Genomic DNA, 22,685 nt, shown 5'->3' with positions numbered 1-22,685 from the left:
ATTCATGACAGATTGTTCTTTTTTGTCTTTTTTTTTTTTTCCTTCTTTCCTTCTTTTCTCTCTCTCTCTCTCTTTTTTTTTTTTTTTTTTTTTTTTTTTTTTTCCCCAATATTAACATTAAAAATAAAAACATGAAGTGGCTGGATTGCCCAGGGTACTGAAATGAAGCAGAGAGCCTTTTGCTTGGAGGTTGCCCACTGAAATCTAACTTGGATCAGTGGGAACTGAAAATTGCTGTTCAGTGATGTGAATAAAAAGGGCTTAATGTCTAACCACGTGAAAAACAAAAACAAACAAAAAATCAAAAACCAAAACAAACAAACAAAACCAACCAACCAACCAAACCAAACCAAGCCAAACCAAACCAATCCAAACCAAAACAAAACAAAAAACAAAAAAAACAAGACTGAAGCACTGAAGATAATGGACTGAAGTAATGAAAATCGCTTAAGTACTTACAGAATTCAGTCCTTATTTCAGATTCCAAATGTACATATTGCAGCTGGACATACACTGCTAACGTTGATATTAATGTGCTGTCCCACCTGAACAAATGAAAATACAGTCACAAGTTGTCTTCTCAGAAATCCTGTTGAAATTTCACAAAGACTCTACTGCTTTAGTTGCAATACAACTTCACATCATGGTTTTCATAACTTTAAGACAGAATGAGAAAAGGTACAAGGGCTGCTCTGAAGGTTAACCTTCCAGTTTCATTATGTTCGCCCATCAGAGTCAGATATTTGTAGTACAGCAGTAGAGGGTGAATTTCCATGATTCTATTAAATCTCACTGCTGTGCCACAGATGGCATTGGAGGGTCTCTCTCCAACTGTTAGGAGGGAGAGGAGGTTCTTTTAATATGTGTATACCTGATGGCAAGATTAAGACACAGTAGGTCAAATGTTGGTCCAACAAGTTTATTAGCAATCCTAGTCAATCACGGATATTGGGAAGGCTGGTAATTATTACAAATTAGGGTGATGGGAAAGGGAAAGTGAGGGAGAGGAAAGATAGGAAAGGAGCAGGAATTACATATAGTTGGGATACTTACCACCAAATGTGTAGCAGTGGCCTTAGGCAGCAAGCAGGTACAGCAAGAAACAGGCAGGTCTCAGGTAGTCAGCCCAGGAGAGTCCATCAGCAAGCAGGTATCACGTCATGATGCAAATGCTGTCAGACACACCTCACTTGGTAGAAAGTCCTTTTTTTTTAATCCTCTTCTTCTGCCAAGGTAGGATTCCTGGGCACTTTGGTAAGAATCATGTGCAGCATCCCTGAGTATGCAAGTTATTTCCCTTGAGATGAGCTCACACAAAAGACTGCTTATCAGCTACTTGCCCCGGCTTGCAAATCTTCAGACAAAGGATTTCTCCAGTGTTGACCAGGACTTGTCTGGACTTGTCCATCTGTGAACAACAGCAAGCTTTGAGACAAAGGTGCAAAAAAATATTATTTTACAGAGAGGCAGTTTGGGAAAATGATGGCAGATACAGAATTCTCCAAGAAGCAAATCACAGAATCACAGAATGACCCGGGTTAGAAGGGACCTCAGGGATCATGAAGCTCCAACCCCCCTGCCTGGCAGGGTCACCAAACCTCCATGACCATGATCTAGATGAGGTTGCCCAGGGCCCCATCCAACCTGGCCTTGAACACCTCCAGGGATAGGGCATCCACAACGTCCCTGGGCAGCCTGTTCCAGGACCTCACCACTCTCCTAGTAAAGAACTTGCCCCTAACGTCCAACCTAAACCTTCCCTCTTTCAACTTAAAACCATTTCCCCTTGTCCTACTAAAAGACATTGTGGCAAAGATGTGTGGCTTATTTCCTCCAAAATTCTATGTGGAAAAAATTCCAATTGTTCGTTTGCATTGACTCTTTCAGAATGTTTCTGAAAACCAAACAGTAAATGTTAACACAGTAAAGTGGTGGGTGATGCATTTCTGCAGTAGTGACAGGTAGGTCAAATGGGCCAGTGCATATTTTTATGAGCTTGGCGTGCAGGCCCTTGTTCATCACAAGTGAAAGTGCACTGGTAATAGTGACAAATTTGATATTAATTGATATTAATTATACTGTTGTTACATAAATTTTCCATCACTGTTATCTCTGAAGCTCAGACCCCTCACTAATCAAACTGGACAAAAACAATGGAACTGTTCTGAGTACTTACAAAGTGTATAACTATTCAAATCGAGAAATCCCTCAAGTTTGTGATTTCCACCTCTGTTTAAGTTTAGACAGTATGTGCCATTTATGCCAAAGATAGAGAAAGAGAGCCTTCCAAGTCCAGTTTTCTTCCAGGTGTTTCTTGACAGTTCACATTGAGAAAAACTGTAAACAGTTATTTCATATTCATGAAATAGAACTGGAGCACAGAACGGCAGAGAAATATTAGGGCATGCAGTCCAATCACCTAGCAGGTGACCTGTTAGTGTAAGTATTAATAAGCTGTAGAAAACTTGTCAGGATACCTCCTTCTCACTTCTCCTGTTAGAAGGAGACTCCACTGCCTTATTCCACTGTACCAACCTACATATTGTACTACTATCTTTTCCAACTTAATTTTTTCAAACCTATTTTATACCTGTTTGGTTTGGTGCCAGTAGTATCTTTATGGTAGCTTTTTGCTGTAGTTACCTGATATGATGCTTACATTTTTGCAAGCAATTATGTCACTGCTCAGCTTTCATGTTTCTGGACACATTCTCTTGTGTATGATGGAATACCTGTTCTGCTATTATTTTAGTATTTATTCTCCATTGAGTTTGGGTTTCTTGAATATGGATGAATAGGACAGTGTCCAGAATTTCAGATAAGATTTGGGTGTTAAACATCAGTATTCATGTTTCTTATTCTTTCCTGAAAGTACCTTGTGTTATTCTAGTTATTTTTCCACAATGGCACTGTATTGGAATTGTGTTGGAGAACATCATTGTCTTGCATTTAACTAATACACACGATGTTTCCATGGTTCTTAATAGCAGAGGTTCCTGTTTCTGTAGTAATGCCACACTGGCTATTAGTTGTCTTTACCTGATATTACATGTCCTCTCATTTTGTCTTCAAATGTACTTCTCTTATAATTGTTAAGATCAGGCTAACAAAAAATCTTGCATTATCATTGATTAATTTCTTTGTTCTTTTCCAAATTTTTATTTCATGGCTGGAGAACTCTTCCCCCCACAAAGAAATAAAATAAAATAAATAAAAATAATATTATGAATTGACTGTCAATGAAAATTCTATTTGCAATCTAAACTGCACAGAAATGTCTGGATAAGCAAGTAGTTTTGATGGCATGACCAGAATCTCAGAAACCATTTTGATCAGGGCCTGTGAATAGACTGTGCTTAACTGTTTATTATTGAGGCACATTTTATACTAGAAATGAGTATGACTGAGAAGGTTTGAATGTGTTAATTGTGCTCAGATATCAGTAGGCTACTTATGAGTTCACAAAGTTAGAAGTTGAACAACTCTAACTCAGCCTGTCTTTGTAGCAGAGGCATTTCAATACTCTGGTCATCATTGCAGCTTGCCTCTCAGCTCTGTCTAACAGGCATCCATCTTAGACTGGGAAGAAGACCAGGACACTATTACTACAACTGACCATTAGGTGTGACAAAATACAATGCAAACAAGTGTCAGTGAAAGCTTATATTTTTGCATAGTTGGATTCAAAAGTAATGTCTCCTATTATTTTCCATGGAAACTACAATGGATTCTAAGGGTAACATTAAATTATTAGAGAAAATTCTCTTCTACAAACATTTTTTTTTTTTTTCCCCCCAACATAGTTTCCACCATCAGTCATGCACTTTCACCAAAGATGAACAAGTGCTTGCATGCCACACTTCTACTTGTAAATTATCTTTAAGGTCCCTTCCAACCCAAGGCATTATGTTATTTTATTATTCTATGGTTTCTTTGATACATCTGAGTGGTCTGTAGCAGGTGGCCACATTATCCCAGCAAACTTCAACTGGCACCAGACAACTGCATTAAGGCAACTGAATCCTGCCCAAATGCCAACATCAGTATTGGGAATATCTACAGTTAAATTAAGAGAATTCAAGCACTAATGATTAAGGACAGGTGAAATAACCCCATGTTTTGAGTCACTGATCATGCATCTCCTACGTCGTCTCCAAGGTCTTAGAAGGACAATGTAGCACTGTTGCCTATCAGGAAAAAATACTTTGGATGAAATCATATCTTATTAACATCAATAAAACTTTCTTAAATTTCTGTAGCTTGTTCTTTTTCTAGCTGTCAGACCAGGTATGAGACAGGAAACAAAACACTTTCATATACAGCTATTCCTTTCCACTGAGTTTGGAAAAACACAACTTCATATTTTTCAATAATATAAGACTAGCAATGCAGTTCAGTTGTTGCTTTACAGCATTTCATTAGCAGCAGAGAAATATTACAAAAAACAATTGTGAGAAGTCAATGGAAGGAGCACTTCAGGAATGCTCTCAAATTAGTCATGCAATAGGAACATGGATATTTAAATACCTTGTAAGAGGAAGCATTTGTCCACTTCATTGTTTTTGAGCTAATCAGGCTTGCAGAAGTAGGGTAGATGATGATGAAATCATTACTCAGGTTTTTTGTTTGTTTGTTTTTTGTTTGTTTGTTTGTTTTTTGTAATGCAGGTTACTACAAAGATAGCAGCTATATCCATTCCTTATCTTAAGAGAAAATGGTGCTTGTCATTCCCTCACACATCACAAAAAAACAAAGAATAGCATTGCTCTTTGTGTTCCTTTTAATGTTTAAAATTTGCTTTCTTCTGCTTGCACATAGTGTAATGCAACAAATATGTGACAGATTAAAAAAAATAAATAAAATAAAAATGACAATGCTTGCAGTATATCCAAATGTGAAGAGATCTGCAGTCATTTCAAATGGGAAACCTGCTATTAGTGCACACAATGGATTCCCCAGCTGAAAAGAAGACATAAATTGGAGTGAATCAAGCATTCACTGCCAGCAGATCTGCTGCTTGTGTTCACTGATGAGATGTAAATGTGCTTAGCAAGAGTACAGCATCAGAAAGAGGACCATGAAATTATAATATAGTGTCTGTAATGAGAATGGGTTAATTTGTAGCATTTCTTATTCTAATTACTGTATTTGACACATGGGAACAAAACCATTTTCAGCCATTTTATTTTCTTGTTACTCTCCCTTATTACAAGAACAAGAAACCAGAGCAATTGGAATTTTTTTTATTTTTTATTTTTTTTATTCTGTGAAATACAGTAGCATGCTGCACTGCTTTGACCCTTTCAATATTCTGCATAGGTAATCTGAGGGAAGACTTTTTACTTATGGAGCATTTAATGAATCCAGAAAAAGTATAATTTTCATGGAAATAGCCTGAATTAATACATATATATATATATATATATATAAATATATATATATATGTTAGTGCACAAGATTGTACTCAGAGAGAATAAAAATACAAAAAACAAAAACAAAAGAACACAAGAAAATAGAAAGTGCACAACATTTCTCCACCTCTAGCAGAATGTTCTTTTAAGTGAAATACAATTTGTACAAATTTAACCTATTCTCGGAGCGATACATTGTTAGTTTCATCTTGTAGCATGTAAATCATCAATGCAGAATTATTCAGTTTGTAAGAGAAATGTCCATCTGGTGAAAAATATCCTCCTCCATGCAGTTCAGAAATTAATCCATTATTTTGACAGAAAATGAGTATTCAGAGGTTAAGATACTTGCCACTCAAACTAAATGGATATATTTTGAAGCCTACAGCTTCTATGTTTTCTAACAATAGCTACACAATTGTATCTGTAAAGAACATATATACATGAAATTTACATTTCAGTAAACACACAAAATTTCTGATAGTGTGAATAAGGTCAAGTTATTTTTTGAATGAAATACTCTAATATATATATATTATGGGAGTACTGGAAATTTTGCTCAAAAAAATCATAAAATCTTTCTGCATCTTACCTTTACATACTTGGTATCCGTTATTTGAGTGTTAATGCTTTTATGTGGAAACATGCTCATTTGAGACAAGTGTAATTTAGGCCTGCTTTTGTGAATTGCTCCTGGTTCACTGTGACCTGTCTCTCCTTTAGAAAACATAAATGTATTTTAGAATACTGTTCTTAAAACTCGAAGACCTGAAAGTATCAGACGAGGGAGGATAAATTAGAAAAGGAAACAATAAAATATATATAAAAAAAAAAAAAAAAACACAAAAAAACGTTTTTTCTACAAAATACTTTACAAAGGTAGACAACTGTATCCACTTTATGAATATGAGAAGGAAAAGCAGAATATATTTTTAAGGGAAATTTGAAGGATTTAAGAAAACTTCATTTGAGCATTTTAATCAAAACTAAGATTCAGGCTACCTACTTGACATATTGTTACAGCTGAAGAGATGGAACTTTGTGTTCCAGATTGGAAGTATGTATTAGGCTGCTCCAGCCATAATCCAGAGCCCAGGGGGCAAACATACTAATCTTTTTGCAAGAGAAGGATTCAAAAATACCATAAGCCTGCACGTGGAATTTAAAGGTTCTGGATCTCATTTACAAATGTTTATCTCCCATTAGTTTTGCTCAAGTAATTACAGAATGCTAATTTTCTTGAATTAAAATACTAACACCATTTGGAAATTAAATCCATAATTAAAGGCAGAAAGAGAGAGGGAAAACAACATTGAAATTATGTTTCCAAGAAAAGGACTTTCAGGTAGACTAACTTGAAGATATCATGAAAGATTGTGTTTGCATTGACAGAACAGTTATGCCCACACTAGTAACAAAGAAACTCTTTTCAGTTCTCAGGAAATCAAGTAAGAAAGCTATGAAGTAAGGTTGCATAGTAAGAATTGTAAGCTGAGAAAAATCATTATGTAACATAAATACTACATTATATGCATATATGCGTATGTATATACACACTTAACTTTAGATCAGTTCCATTTATTTACCACCAGTATTTCTTACATATCACAGTAAAAGAATAATATATTTGAGCCTTACTATGCTTCTCTTAATATATGCATCTATTTGAGGTGATTGCTTGGCTTCTACCTGTCACTCGCCAAGGGAATAGGGCTCCTGTAGATACTGTGTCATAGGTGTTAAGCTAGATGTCTTTAATACGTCACAGTACCGCAAATCACAATAGACACCTGTTTTTGGCATCTAACATGCATGCCAGGTTCCGGGATCAGGATTTGCTGAATATCTCTGCAGCTGTAACAACAGCAGTCAGTATGGCAGGCTTCAGGTACCGAACTATAAGACAGATGAGGCATCATACCCAGACTATAGCTGCCGATCTCCAGAATGCTGCAGATCTTCTATGTTTTTTCTTGAACCTGCCAGTTCCATTTAGGTGTAGAGGCATCTAAGATGGCACTATATACTTATGTTTATGTAGCTGAATCCTGCCCTAAGTCTCTATCAATTATAATAGGAGCACAGACATCTAGTTCACATGTAGATAATGAGCAGGGAACTTTACTCATTACCTCTACTACTGCTTTATTAATAGTAAAAAATTGAATGCAGTGAGATGATGAGGCCAAGATTTTATTATTATTATTATTTTCAGGTTTACTTATTTTGTCTTTCTTTTAACCCATTTTCATTTAATTGTATTTAAATTAATGTTGAAGTGAACTTAATGCTATTTCTGGTGGGAATAATTCAAATCAGAATCTATTGCCACTTATTCTTTCCTGCTCCACTCCACTGTTTCTGTTTCTTAACACAATTTATTCACAAACCAGAATAAAATATGGAGGAATACAGTGAAACAAAATATTATTTTTAATTTATTTTTAAACTTTTTGTTTAAATGAATTACATGCTTTTGGCAATAAGCTAATATTTTACAGTCAGCATCAAATAACATACATTTGTCAAGATATTTTTCAAGTCAGAAGGAAGTCTGTATTTAATGCATTATGTGAAGAGTAAAAATTAAAGCTATTGATATTTTATTAACTGTAACAGTTTCTAATAAAAGTGCACACAATGTCATTAAAATAAAGGTCAGGTTTGGAGAATTTTGTTTTGTCAGATTCATTTTAAAACAAAACAAAAGGAAAAATGAACAAACAAACAAAATAAAAACAACTCTGTAGTGAAGGTTGTTACAGTTACTGATTCCTTGTAACTGTACCCAAGGCCTTCTTTGCTTCCACGAGTCACATGGAAAACTATAAAGATTATGTTCAGTCTTCAAATCATCTGGTCAGTTCAAGTTCACATTGTGCCTTCTTTATCTCTGATATTTTATGTATTTGTATGTATTTCTCTGTGTGGCTTGCTGTTTATGTACATATCATATCATACATATGGGTTCAGTATCTGCCTTCAAGGAATACAGGCTCACTCTCACTATTAACCAGTCCTGGGAGAGGAAAGTGTAATAACCATCCTTCATGCCATGAAATTATGCAAAACTTCACCAGCACTTGCTGCCTTTGAAAGCCTGAATTCACAGATTTCCATTTTTTATTTTAATATATATTTTGAATGTATTTTTATATCAACTAATTAATAAAGCATTTCTAACTTTCATTTTGTATGATTTCTTCATCCTCACATGCTGATAGTAAAAAAATACCCACAATTTCAATTGAAGAATGGAGAACCACAAAGAAGGAATAGTTTGTTCAATAAGAGAAAATTAAAGGTAGTTGGTAGTTGGCTCACTAGCATTCTTGGTTTTGCAGAAAAGTTTATTAATCTTAGATTATTTTAGAGTAAACACATATATTTCTATATGTATGTATATGTGCGCATATTGTGACAGTCATACCTGAAATAAAGCAAACTTAGCATTTATAATCCACTGGAAGAATTTTGTCTCTGTGTCAATTTTGCCTCTTGTCAAAAGGACTCTTACAAATGTTTGTTACCAACATGTATTTCTGGAGCATTATTCTGAAGAAGTTATTTTTCATACATTCAGTACATAAAGTCTGCAAACCTTAGATAAAATTGTCAGAATAATTAAGTTTTTGTTTGTTTGTTTTTTGTTTTTTACCTCATTAGTAAATAAACTGTAGTGATATGAAAGTATTATTTCTCAAGAAGACACCAAAAGGGCTGAGGATGATTCATTGTACCTAATACATGGACCACACACTCCATCCAAGCAAGAAAAGTATAATAATGTTAGCAATTTTACTGGGTAATTTCTGTGCTTTAGTATGCAGTTTCCTTGAGCTTAATACTAGAAAAGGTAGATATTTTTGACTTGAGGAAGAATTAAAACCATGTTCTTATTTGGACAGTAATGTTTCTGATTAGCAGGAAAATAAAATAAAATATTTAGATATTTAGATGTGATAGACACAATTTATAGCATTCATCTTCTGCTGCTACTTTCACAAATCTTATTTACAAACTACTTCAGTTGCAAGAGTTATTAGAAGTATTAGTTATTCAGGGAATAATTGTAAAAAGAGCCGTGGGACTTAACAGCAATACTTTCATGTCTAACTATCAACAGGGGAAAAGAGAGAGGCTCATCAAACTGACAAATATGCATCCGATTTGAATCAAATGTTGGAAAAAAAAGACTTAGAATAAATATTATGTTGTCTGCTTGCAAGAGAGATAAACAGTGGAATACAGCAAATTTAATCTGTTTTTACATATGGTCAGTGTCACAGGTAGAAATGTTTCTTTATGTAGAGACTTATCTACATGTAAATGATCACCTACATGCAGTAATTGCAATATCGGGTAACAATAACATCCTTCCTTTAACAGAAGCAGCATGGTCAGGATTTAGTCACCTCAGTTGCTACAATTACATATGAAAAATGTGTATTCTTTCACTCAAATGTTGCCTTGGTGGAGTCTTATATATGTATTGAACAAGCTTTTCAGGAGTAAAACTCACTCCTATTGTCCAATTGTATAAGTATAGTGTAGCTAGCTCCTTTGAACTTCAGGCACAAATCAGGCAGTAAAAATAACACAAAACAAACAAACAAAGAAATGAAAAACAACAACAACAACAACAACAAAACACCAAAACAAAACAAAACAAACAAACAAACAAAAAAAACCCAACAAAACAACAACAACAAAAAAAAAAACCAACACCGCTTTTGAAAGGTTAATCTGTAGCAACATGTGGAGGTGAATGGATACCACTTTAGTAGCGCTTGGGTTTAGAAACAGAAGTTCCTTTCACATGACCTCCCCATGCTCACAACAACAATATAGCTGGCAAGTTTTGTTCTGCTGAGTTTTGGCTTTGTCTATCTACGTGACCTTTTCCTTGGTAGGTAGGCCTGCTGTGCAGTCAGCAAGTGAAGCCCTCTGCCTGTCCCAGGCTGGCAACACTTAATGGATCACATTGAGCTCTGATCTGTGTCCTAAGCAATTAGAACAGCTTTGGTTGGAAAAAACTCTTTTTCATTTCATTAGAAAATTGAGGAAACAAGGAGCAGAATGTATGAAAAAATAAAAATAAAATAAAATAAAATAAAATAAATATAAAGGGAATTTTAGATTCTGTTGACTTTGACTTTGCTGAAAACCTGAAGAAAGCCAAATGCTTTAATAATGAGGCTTAGTCTGGATCTGCTAGCAGTCTTTGTGCCACCTATTGCAAAAGCTCTATTTACGTTCTATGTAAAAAGTTCAATGAAGCATAGAAAACATATAATTTGTGTAGAGAATGGAAGTTATATAATTTTTGCTGGCATAAACAATGCAATAACTGCTCAGAAATAGCCTTTTGCATTCATGAATGGGGACCATTATCTGCACTGTCTCTCTTCTTTGCTCACTCATAAAGTTGGGGCATTATAATAAAAGAAAGACATCTTCGTTCCTTCAGAGCTTTAGTTTTCAAATAGCAAGTGGATAATAACATAAGACAGCTCATTCTTGTCTTCTGATTAAGGAACAGCCACATTTTACAGACACTTACTAAGTTGCCAGCCAATTAAACATTTGAATACATTTATGTGTATTTGATTCGACTAGCTTTGGAAAAAGGACTTTTTTGTGGGGGGGGAATGAGAGGGGGAGGAGGGAATTATCAAGCAGATTAGACTCTGCAATTCAGCAGATAAGCAGAACTGAATTTTTATTATTATTGTTGTTATTTCTATTGCTGCCATCACTGTTGGTAGTGGGAAAATTTAGGATAAATGGAGAGTGGAGTGTTTGCATGGTAGCTTTCATGCAGAATGTGTTAGCTGTCTGTAAATAAAGAACTATTAATTATGCCTTTAATCATTTTCTTGGTGTTTTTGTTTCATGCATTTTCTGGGGAGAAGGATTTGTTCAGAGGGGTACTGACAAGGTTGCTAAGGGCGCTGCACATGACATGATACATTTGGATTTTCAGAAAGCCTTTTGTAACATTCCACATGACAAGTTCCTGCTTAATCTCCAAGATGAAGCAAGGATTCAGGGCAGGACATGGGCAGAAATACAGAACAGGTTGAAAAATAGCGTGCCTATAAAAAATAGTGGCTATAGATAGTTACTGTTAAAGAAGCTATGTCAAACCAGAGAAAGTGTTATTTAAGGTCTACAAGGGCTAGTATTTAAAAGTCTGCTGTGCATTTATGTATTTTAACTTATGAACATGATCTACACAAACATTAAACAGTTGGCGTCTAGCTGCATTTTTCAAAGGCAAAAAAAAAAAAAAATAAAAAAATAAAAATGAGAGTGAATGAAGGCCATACAGACAACTGAACTTAAAAAGGATTAAGATCCAATTTTTAAGTATGTTATCATAGAGAGAATTAAATGAAATGAAATTAATAAAAGCTTAGCACTGTAAAAACACTAAATTCTAAAGCAGAACTGATAAGATTAAAACAAACAACAAAACAAACAAACAAACAAACAAAAAACACCAAGTATTTCCTGTTTCTTTCCAAAGAACATATATTTAGAATTTTTAACAATATCAGTCCTAATACTTGCATCTCTAAAGTTTTCATCAGATGAAGTAACTTCCACAATTCCCCAAGGTTTGACCATTACAGTGATTACAGGCAACTTACTCCTTATTCCCTAAAAGAAAGAGTTGAAAGAGTAGGGGCTGATATGGGCCACATTTTGTTGTTGTTGTTGATGATAATGATGGTTGATAGGAGGTCATCATTTTAACAGTTCACGATTAAGTTCATAACACCAATGTAACTTCACTCCATATGTTTGGCCATGACAGCTTGGGTAAAAACCTTAATGATTACTAACATGATCACTAATAGGATCACTAGTAAATAGTTCTTTCCTTTTTCTCTCCTCTCCTCTCCTCTCCTCTCCTCTCCTCTCCTCTCCTCTCCTCTCCTCTCATCTGTTCTCTGTTCTCCTCTGTTCTCCTCTCATCTGTTCTCCTCTGTTCTCCTCTGTTCTCCTCTGTTCTCCTCTCCTCTGTTCTCCTCTGTTCTTCTCTGTTCTCCTCTGTTCTCTTCCCCTCTTTTCCTTTCTTTCCCTGCTCTCTCTAAACAATATCTTCCTTTATTTTGGGGAAAAAACAAACAAACTACAACAACAAAAAACAGTATGAAAACAGCTTAGAATGCCTTGTTGCCTGATAATACTCTTTGGACTTCAAAAGCCATTTCATTGTGCTTCAAAATTTAACCATCACACCAGGAAAAGAAGCAAACAAACAAACGAACAAAAAACCCAACACCTAAATGTATATCTTTCTGTTATATTTTCTATTTAAAAAGCAAGCAAATAAGCAAACAAAAAGATCCCCTAGAGCGTGTCATGAAATTATCATTTTAGAATCAAGAAAACATTCTAATATATATATATTTTTTCAATTATGATACATCCCATTGAAAAAGAAGAAAGGAGTTATTCACAATATCTAACATTAGATCTCAGTTCAGTGCCTAAGCTCACATTTATTCAATAGAGAAAGATAGACTCCTCATAGGTATTGTGAATTTCACTGCAAAAGAACATGCATACTTGGTTTAGGGATCTGCAATACATCTTTCCAGTTAAACACTACAAACACAACACAGAATGTCTGTCAAAAAAACTTTCAGTATTTTGATGTGATCTATTATTTCTACAGGACTTCTATTGATTGCCAATGCTTTGGTATTTCTTAGGAATGAAAATCATAAGGATTTATAAAACTCATACACAACAGTGATCATATATGTTTAGAACTCTTTCATTCTTTACTTCCTGAAGGGAATATCTTTGCTGGCTTAGAAAGTTTGATATAAACTGTGTTTGAAACAGGAATATAGAGATATACTCCTAATCTGGATCAGAGTAACACATTCAATTGGACATTCTGCTGGACTCTATGAATAGATGGGAATTAGCTAGTAGTTGAGTGTTTATGTTGTTTGTTTTTAAAAATATGTTTCCTTCTGTCATACTTATATTTTAAATAGAGATATATGTGCTTTGCAACAGCTGCTTTTTCCCTAAAAAAACTTGTCTTCAGAGCCACAGATACCAAATTAGAGTTACAAAGAGTTACAAAGAGTTACAAAGCATAGGGACTGCAGTCCTACAAGAACAACAGTGATGTAGATTTAGGCTTTTTTTATGGTTTCTTTGTTTCTTTGTTTTATATTCTTCTGCACATCCCCCGCCCCCCCCCCCCCCCAACCCTTTTTTCTCTTTTGGAGGGGGCGGGGGGTTCGAGATGGGAGGGGGTGGGGTATTTTCTTTCTCCATGATAAAGGAAATATTTGAGGAATATAATAATTCTATTGAGGAATAGAAACAAGTGACATCTTCTTCTAGAGGTGTCCTTGGTTCTCAGCCTTGCTTTCTCTTGTTATTTATCGTGCTTTACAGCTGCTGGTCTGAATGGTCTTTCTTGTATTCTCACACTTACTATTATAGCATGGCGCTGGTTTGGCTCCATTCCCCAGTCTAGTATATAATTTACGTACAGAGGAGGCATCAGGGTAAGATACAGTTGCTTGAACACGGTATCTACAGAAGCGTTTCAGCTGCTTAGGTACCACTTGTTGCTTGTCTCCAATATTTGGTGGGTACTTTATCGTCTTTGGCCATACTGATATGTTATATACTTTATGGCTCCCATGTTGGCACTGGACTGCAAACACGACCTTTCATTTAGGCAGCTAAGGACTGTCTCAGAACTCAAAATACATGTCTAAATGTCGGACTTTCAGAACTCAAAATACATGTCTAAATGTCGGACTTTGAAATTTATACACAGAATATTCAGCTCTGCACAAACTCTTGGGGAATAAGGTCAACCGGGCGATGGGCCTGAGTAAAGAACTGCTAAGATAACAACAGCCAAAGCTGCTGAAATGAAACTACGTGGATATGAAGAAGTGCTTTGCTGGATGCCCCGTGATTACATGATTTATGCAAGGGAGGACTCTGGGAGTGGGAAGGGCCGTGTGTGGGGGGGGTTGCATAGCGTGTGTACAGGACACGCATGTTTGGAAGCCATGCTGATATATAAGCTATGTGATGCAGCAGTAAGTGATGAGAAGACTCCATGGCATCCATGGCTGTGTCTCTCTCCCCTGGATTCTCGAGGTTTCAGGACATTTGTGTTGTTTGATGGCAATGTCACAAACTTCTTGTCAGATTGTTATTGGCTGACAAAATGACCAGCATAATTCAGAAACACAGGTGGGGTAGTTAGAGAGAGAGAATCTGAGATAAACTTCTTTTCATGTACTAAATGCTGATATACGCTGTTATCTTTCCTTACAGGAAATTAGCCAGACAAATTTTGTTGTTATCTTTTACTGAGATCCATTTGAACAAACAAACAAATAACTAAATGCATTTATTGGTATTCTCTACATGCAAAGGTTTTTTCATGTAGCTACAAGTTTAATTGTGGATTTCTCAAAAGGCAGTCAAGGCACAGAGTGAAGGAAATGGAATTAGAATTGATTCCTCACACTTAACTTTAATACACTTTCAGGTTCCAAAAGGCATCAAAGTTAGAGAGAGTGGGTTGACTCTTGACGTTTTTAGAAAGTAAGTTTTATGGCTTCAAATGCAGCAATTAAATTCATTTCTGACTTCTTTTTTTTTTTTTTTTTTTTTTTTTTTTTTTTTTTTCTCCCTCCCAGAGAACTTTGAAACATTTCCTTGTTTTCTACACCCTGGAAGAAAAATGCAAAACAAGCAAAACAAGCAAAACATCAGCACATGGGATATCTTTTAAGATCAGTAATCTATGAGACCTTTCCTCCCAGCACAGGAAGATTTTATATAATTTATCAACAATTGCTAAAATCCCCATCATCCAACCTCTTCTACTTCCCTTCCTTGAATGAATTACAAGAAGGGGCAATGGAGTCTATGGTCAGTCCATAATGCTTCATGACTGCCACTCTTTCATGATCATTCTCTCCCCTGCTCCAGCACATGGTGGGGATGCCATATTTCCAGAACTGATCTAGTGCAGGCTTCCAACAGGTTGCAGTTCTCCAAGCACTGCTCTAACATGGCACAGTACCACAGAACCCATCTTCCAGGAGCACACAGGTCCTCCTACATGACATCTCCCTCAGCCCTCCAGCCCCACCACAGCCTCCTCTTCACGGGCTGCAGCTCTGGTCTGGGGATGCTCCTGCAGAATTATCCATGGGCTGTGCCTTGTTCAAGCCACATCCATTGCTGCCCTGTGAGTTCCTCCATGGCTGCACGTGGAGATCTCCTCTTCACAGTGCCCATGAGCCCGTGGGGGGATGAGTCTGCTCCTCCATGGGCCTCTCCTGAGCTGCAAGGAGCTTCTGCTCCATGCCTAGAACATCTCCTGCCTTCCTTCTGCACTGACACTGGGGCTTCAGGGCTGTTTCTCTCACATTTACTCACTCCTCTCACAACTGCTGTTGCACACTTGCTCTGTTGTTTTTGTTGCTGTTGTTGTTTTGTTTAATACTTCTGTTCTTAAATCTGCTTTCCCAGAGGCATACTAATTGTTGGTCATGGCTCAGGCAGCAGCAAATGAAGCAACTGTGGCTGGCTGTGATTTGACATGGAGCAGTGCTGGGATTTGCTAACAGAGACCACCTTAGTGGCTCTGCTGTTACCAAAACTTTGCCACATTGGCCCAATACAAATATTTTCATCTTTTACAAATGCATTGTCATCTGATTCTTAATCTTTGTGCAGTTAGTCATTAAAAATATCCATGTATTGCAGTAAGTATTAAGGGAAGCATAAAAAATTCTATTAAGAATCGTAGTCCATAGGCAAATGTCATACATTTCTGTAACATTAAAAACAGGAGATATGCCCAAGATAAAAACATGAAAAAAATGTGGATTTGTGTGTCTATCATATAAAGATTTATATCTACAGTTATGTTAAAGCACTTTAATAACCTTGAAATTAATGATATGACTTTAATTTGTGCAATGTTGGCTAGTTTATTAACTGCAATACATTTGCAATATATTATAAGAATTGACTTAGTAGGCACAATAATTGGTAAAACTGTAAAAATGGGGACTAAAAATCCCCAGAAGCATAACTGAGACTTGAGAAATAATAGTTTAATTTTAGAGGAATACAGCCCAGAACTTATAACACAACAAACAAATCACATACAAAATGTAAAAATATAAAATATACATATCTTTTCATATTACATAGAACACGCTATTTGTGAATATATTTCTTTTAGTGACACATCACAACTTGTTGTCAACTTTATACTGACAGCATTTTTCATAGTCATTTTTTGAATGCTTTCATTATTCATTGGGTGTCTTACAAATATTGATTAGCCATTATCAAGACATAATGCAAGTCTACATTTCTGTTTTTATAATGCTTTGGCCACAAAGTGCAAGTGTAACTTTCAGATATATCTGAAATATTTAAATAGCTTTTTCTAGTTAAATATTTATATGATGACTTATAAAATATAGTCATCACAAGTCTTGTAATATTAACTGATGGTAAAAGAAAATGTTATTTTCAACTTTGTATAAATTCTAAGCATTTTTATTTTTTAATGTTATCAAAGCTGCACATGTATTTTGTTTTTATTCTCTGAGTTTATCTATATTTTAACAAAATATGACTTTAGACTAAGCTAAGATTTATATAATCCTGCAATGAAGCTAAATAAATAAATAAATAAATAAATAAATAACTTTCTGATATGGCTTAAGAATTAAGCTTTTAAGGGAAAAAAAAAAAAAAAAAAAAAAAAAAAAAAAAAAAAAGGTGAATTTTTTATCATTGTCCTGGTTTCACCTAAAATAGAGTTGACTGTCTTCGTGATCTCTGATATGATGTTGTGTTTTGACTTTAAGACAAAAAATTGTGTAATCATTCACCATTATCTTAGTTGATGCTGAGCAGGACTGTAATGAAACAAGGACATTTCAGTTTTTTAGCTTACCTTACTGTCCTGCCAGTGAGGGGTCTGGGGGGCACAAAGAAAGGGACAGAACCAGAACAGTTGACTTAAATTGGCCAAAGGGACAATCCATACCATATGACACACAAAAAAAACCCAAAACTTTAAAAAACTGGGGGGAGCAGCTGCAGCTTGGGGTCTGGCTGGGCATCAGGCAGAGAGAGAGTTGTGAGCAATTGCATCATGCATCGCTTGTTTTGTAAAATAAATATATATTATTATCTTTACTATTATTTCTCTCTTCCTTTCCTGTCTTAGCAAATGGTTTTCTATCTTAGCCCACAAACTCAACTTCTTTATTCTTTTTCCAGTTCTCTCCTCCATCCCAATGAGAAGCACACAAAATGCTGAGCAGTGTTTTGTTGCCTGCCAGGTTAAACCACAACATGCACGTGATTAATTTTAAGCACTTTGGAAAGCTGCATTATAAATAACCATATACCTCTGTGAACTATATTTGTAGGTTCTTCTAGATCTATTAGCCCATCTCTAAGTTCTTTACATATAGTACTGCTTTCTTTTTTTTTCTTTTTTTTTTTCCCCAAATTATAATAGCCGTTAATGTGAGCATTTAACTTACATACAATTTATTTTTATTCCTCCTTACAGAAGTCAGGAAAAGCAAGTAGAACACACTAAGCACATACTGTTTGCTGCCTTCTACTTATCGGTTTATGTTTTCAAAACAGAATCATGTTAAAAGATGCAGAGAGAAGCAAATGGTGTAATGAAATGTGAAAGAGACAGACCTCAAAACTACATAAAAGGGCAGGAGGAGGGCCACCCCAAGCATATGCACATAGCTAAGGAAGTACCTTATGGATACTTATAGGAAGTGGATTTCCTTTAGTATTCTTTTAAGAATTCCCTTAAGAGTCAGTATTTATTATAGTTTCTAAACCGTGGATTTGCTTTGCTTTCAAGTCTAGGCATGTTATTTGTTGTTGTTATTTGTTTTTGTTTTTCAGGGATCTCATAGAAGGATGTCTGAAATACTGCTTTAGCAGTCAACAGAATTTCTTATTTTGACTTTTTTTTTTTTTTTTTTTTTTTTTTTTTTGTTTTTTCTTCTTACTTAGACCATTAATTTAAGTGGTTTTTGATACTTAATTTTATATGCTATGTTGAAAGGCTTTTTCACTAATAGTTCAGCTTCAGGACAACATTTTATTCAAGGAACAATCATTTATCTAACTGTATATCTAAAGATAGGTTAAAAACTGAGCAGTGCAAGCTCTGTACATAATTCACAAGAAATCTACCTGGGAATGACAGAGAAGTATACAATATAGATTTGTCCAGATTTCAATATTTCATTTGGAAAACAGCTATGTTCCAGATACAATGTAGAAGGCCTTAAAACTGAGATGAACACGCACATGGGATTAATAGCATGCTTGCATAAAATGGTTGGCATGAATATAAAGACTGAAAGTTATATGTTAGTTGAGAAGCAAATTCATTGCATAGTCCTTTTATAATGGAAGCTAATAAGCTTTTCTTCGTTACCTTCATTAAGATCAAGTCAGTGCCCCAAGAATGAATTTAGGTTATAAAGATATTAGATGAAGAATACAAATAAATCTTTTTAACTGATGAGAATCATCAAGACAGGCTGTGTGTATTGAGGAGAAAAAAATATTATTATTATTTATTTATTTTTTTCAAAAGTTGACCTAGACTCTGCTCTTTGTTGGCAACTTTGGAACAGCAAAGATGTTTTGTTTGTGACCAGAAAGGTTCACCACTTTAATTCCACTACTGCTGATCTGCCTGTATGACAGCATGTTCACTCATGATTTGTTCAGTGTTAAAGTGTGAGCACTCGGTGTTTTGATCCACCATGCTGCTACAGTGAATCTCTCTCACACTGGTTGAAATCTAGATTGTATGACAATTTCAAGTGGCAATACTACTCCTTAAGGGCTTTGGTAACATTATTCTTAACTTCTTAACTGTTTTTCATAACCCCTTTCTTGTTCCTGTGATTATGGTTATTTTCATTTAATGCATCCTCTATTTAAGGTAGGCTTCATTCTACATTAATTTGTTAGCTTGTTTCATCAGTATTTCAGATCTTAGAAAGAACAGCTACAGCTTGCTAATGAAATATTTTCTGTTAGGAGATGAGAGGTACTCTCAAGAACTGCTGTAAGCTTCTAGTACCCTGACCAATATAAGGTACGAACAGCCAGGACTGGTAGCAGGGATGGGGCTCTAGGGTGGTCACCTGTGTGAAGAGGCTGCCCTGTGGTGGACAGACTTCCAGTAGCCTCCACATGGAATAAACCACAGACTACATCTGAGACCATTAATGATTCTTGTGGAACCCTGAGGAAAGAACTGTGTTTTCCTATGTCTGCTTAACCATACATTTTTATTTTTCAACACTTTTTCAGTAAGAAACACATATACTTCATTTGCAATAAATTAAATTAAATTTCCTTAGTCATGTATGTTTTACACATGATGTTTCCAATTTATAATCTATGTGCCAAGTGATACTTATTCAAGTTTTAATTCAAGCATAAAAAGTAAATAAATAAATACAGATATGAGAGGACTCACATATTGGACTACCAGGAAAAAAGATCAAACTGATGAACAGAAGCTGAGAATGACCATGAAGGAACAGCAGATACAAAGCATTATGGACTGACTATAGCCTCCATTTCCGATCCCCCTGCTCTGCTCAAGGGGTGGAGATAGAAAAAGGTAGATGTTGTGAAGGAGGTTTTAATTTGCTTTAAATTTTCACTGCTCTGTTCTTTTAGTAATAGGCAATAAATTACATTAATCTCGCTTTTTCTGAGTCTGTTTTGCCTCTCATGGTAATTAGTGAGGGATCTCTAAGGTCCCTTCCAACTCGCACGATACTGTGATACTGTGATACTGTGATCTCCGTATTCTGATAACATTCATGAGATATTTAGTCATATTTTCTCCTCCTGCTCTCTTAAGGAGAGAGAGTGAAAGAGACATGGTGGTGCTTAGCCTCACATTTGTGTAAGAGTGAGCAAAGATTTGAAAACAGATATTGAAGGGACTGATGCTAAGAACAAAGTAGTACCCAAAGCTTTGACCATTAGTTAAGTTTATTATTTAGCAAAGTATGCAAGATACATATGAATGCCATATAAGCAGTTAATGTAAAAGTGCTGAAGTTGGATAACAGTAATGTTGCTGAGAAATAACAGAACATTGTGATTAGATATTTAAGGACTAATAAAACTAAGCATAACTCTCCCTGCGCTTTTGAGAGTTCTGATAGTGCTTACCTGCCCATCAATTTTTTAACCACCCCATTAATAAGGAAAAACTTAAAGGGAAATAAAAGAGAAAAAAATAATAATAATAATATTGATTTTGTGGTATCAAAACAAGCTATCTATTCTTCTACACTTCAGCAAAGAAACAAACTAAAATTACATTTCAACGATTACAACACTATATCTTACATTTTTCATACATGTTTCCTGGGTGAAATTGTAAGAAGGTATTTGTCGAAGGAAGAATTGTATATTTAATCAGCTGGCAGAGAAGCTGGGATGATAAGTAAATAATTTACTCTTCATATATTTACTTGTAGGGGTTCTATTTTTACAAACCTTTCAGCTTTATTTAGTTTATCAACCAAAATTGACTTTGATGGATGAAGCAATCTTTATAATCCATGTAACCACAGATTTTGCTAGTATTAGAACTTCTTCAGTGAATAACCTGCACACCAGCAATCTTATCATGCACCACTAAAGTCAGTGGGAAATCTGCTGTTGACTTCTGTAGAAACAAAATGTAAAAGGTCAACAAAGCTGCCTTCCTTTGACTGAAGCATTTTTTTTCCCCCCAAAGTCTCTTTTCTAGTATTTTCTTTCAACTAAAAGTAAATATGTATTTAAGAAACACAACATAGTAACATGAACCATACTGTTTTTAAAAAAAAAAAACAAAAAACAAAAAAACAAACAAACAAAAAAACCATAAACTAATGAACCTGTATATTAACTTTAAAGAGTGCCATACTGCCCATCAGTACTGCCCATCACTTAAGGCGCACTGCTGAGCTGCAGTTAGGTGTTCTGATAATTCATCCACTCTACTTGCCAAAAACTTTCTAAGAGCTCTCATTCTATTGAATAGTCATACTTTGTTTTACTGTCTGTTCTATTAATTCTCAGACATCTGTGGTTACTTCCTTTTAATCTTTCAAAAGATTCATCAGTGTTTATAAATACCTGAAGGGAGGGTGCACAGAAGATGGTACCATGCTATTATCAGTGGTGCCTAGTGTCAGGACTAGAGGTGATGGACACAAACTGGAACACAAGCAGTGTTTGGGAATAACTCTGTTAACTCACTGTGGGTGATGGCACAGGTTGTGCTGAGTCTCCTCTTCCTTGGAGATCTTCAGAAGACATCTGGACAAGGTTCTGGGCACCCTGAGTAGGGGAGAGATAGAACAGATGACCTTCAGATGTCCCTTCCAGCCTCAGCAACTCACTGATTTCTGCAAATAGTAAAGCACCAATTAGAATCTCAAAGTTCCTCCTAAGTTATCTAACCTTGCAGTCACATAAAGCTCCTTCCTGCTGTTCTATTTTAACATTGCAGTTGATGTCTATGAAACAAACAAACTCATTGACACAGCAAAATTAATTAAGGACAAGATTAAGCATCTGGTTTCAAATAATAACCATAGTTATTACACAACTGGCTTACCAGCCACACCCCACCCCAGCCCCCCATCCAGTTCTTTTAGGTCTGCAGAGAGGTCAGGTAGTTCAGTATCAATATGACTTTAGTAATAATAATATTCCCTGTTGTATACTTGAATAATGTTAAAGGCACGGCACAAACTGACAAAAGCAAAGAAATTCAAAGTCATGATGGATACTGCCTTTCACTTACCCTGTTGTGCACAGTTACAGGTATTGCAGAACAAATCATTCAGTGACCTGAGAGCTTCCCTGCGATGGCTAAATATAATGGAACAAGTCAAGCCTGGACTATTATCCTTCACACTGATTTTTCCCTTGCTTTTGTCAGTTTCTGCCATAATTTGGCTTTTAGCCACTTAATTTCTTCAATTTATAAAGTGCTCCCCATGGAAGTAGCTGTCTGCCATGGGGATATGCAGTCTGATACTTCTTGAAATATGCACTGTGTAATTACATATTGAAGTACCACTAGAGTAGCATTTAAAAATATATATATATATATTTCGATGACTACAGTACCACACACCATTCTCTACTACTACTTAC

This window comes from Excalfactoria chinensis, chromosome 1 (assembly GCF_039878825.1).
Source record: "Excalfactoria chinensis isolate bCotChi1 chromosome 1, bCotChi1.hap2, whole genome shotgun sequence".
Lineage (NCBI taxonomy): Eukaryota > Metazoa > Chordata > Aves > Galliformes > Phasianidae > Excalfactoria > Excalfactoria chinensis.
This window is presented reverse-complemented; position numbering follows the sequence as displayed.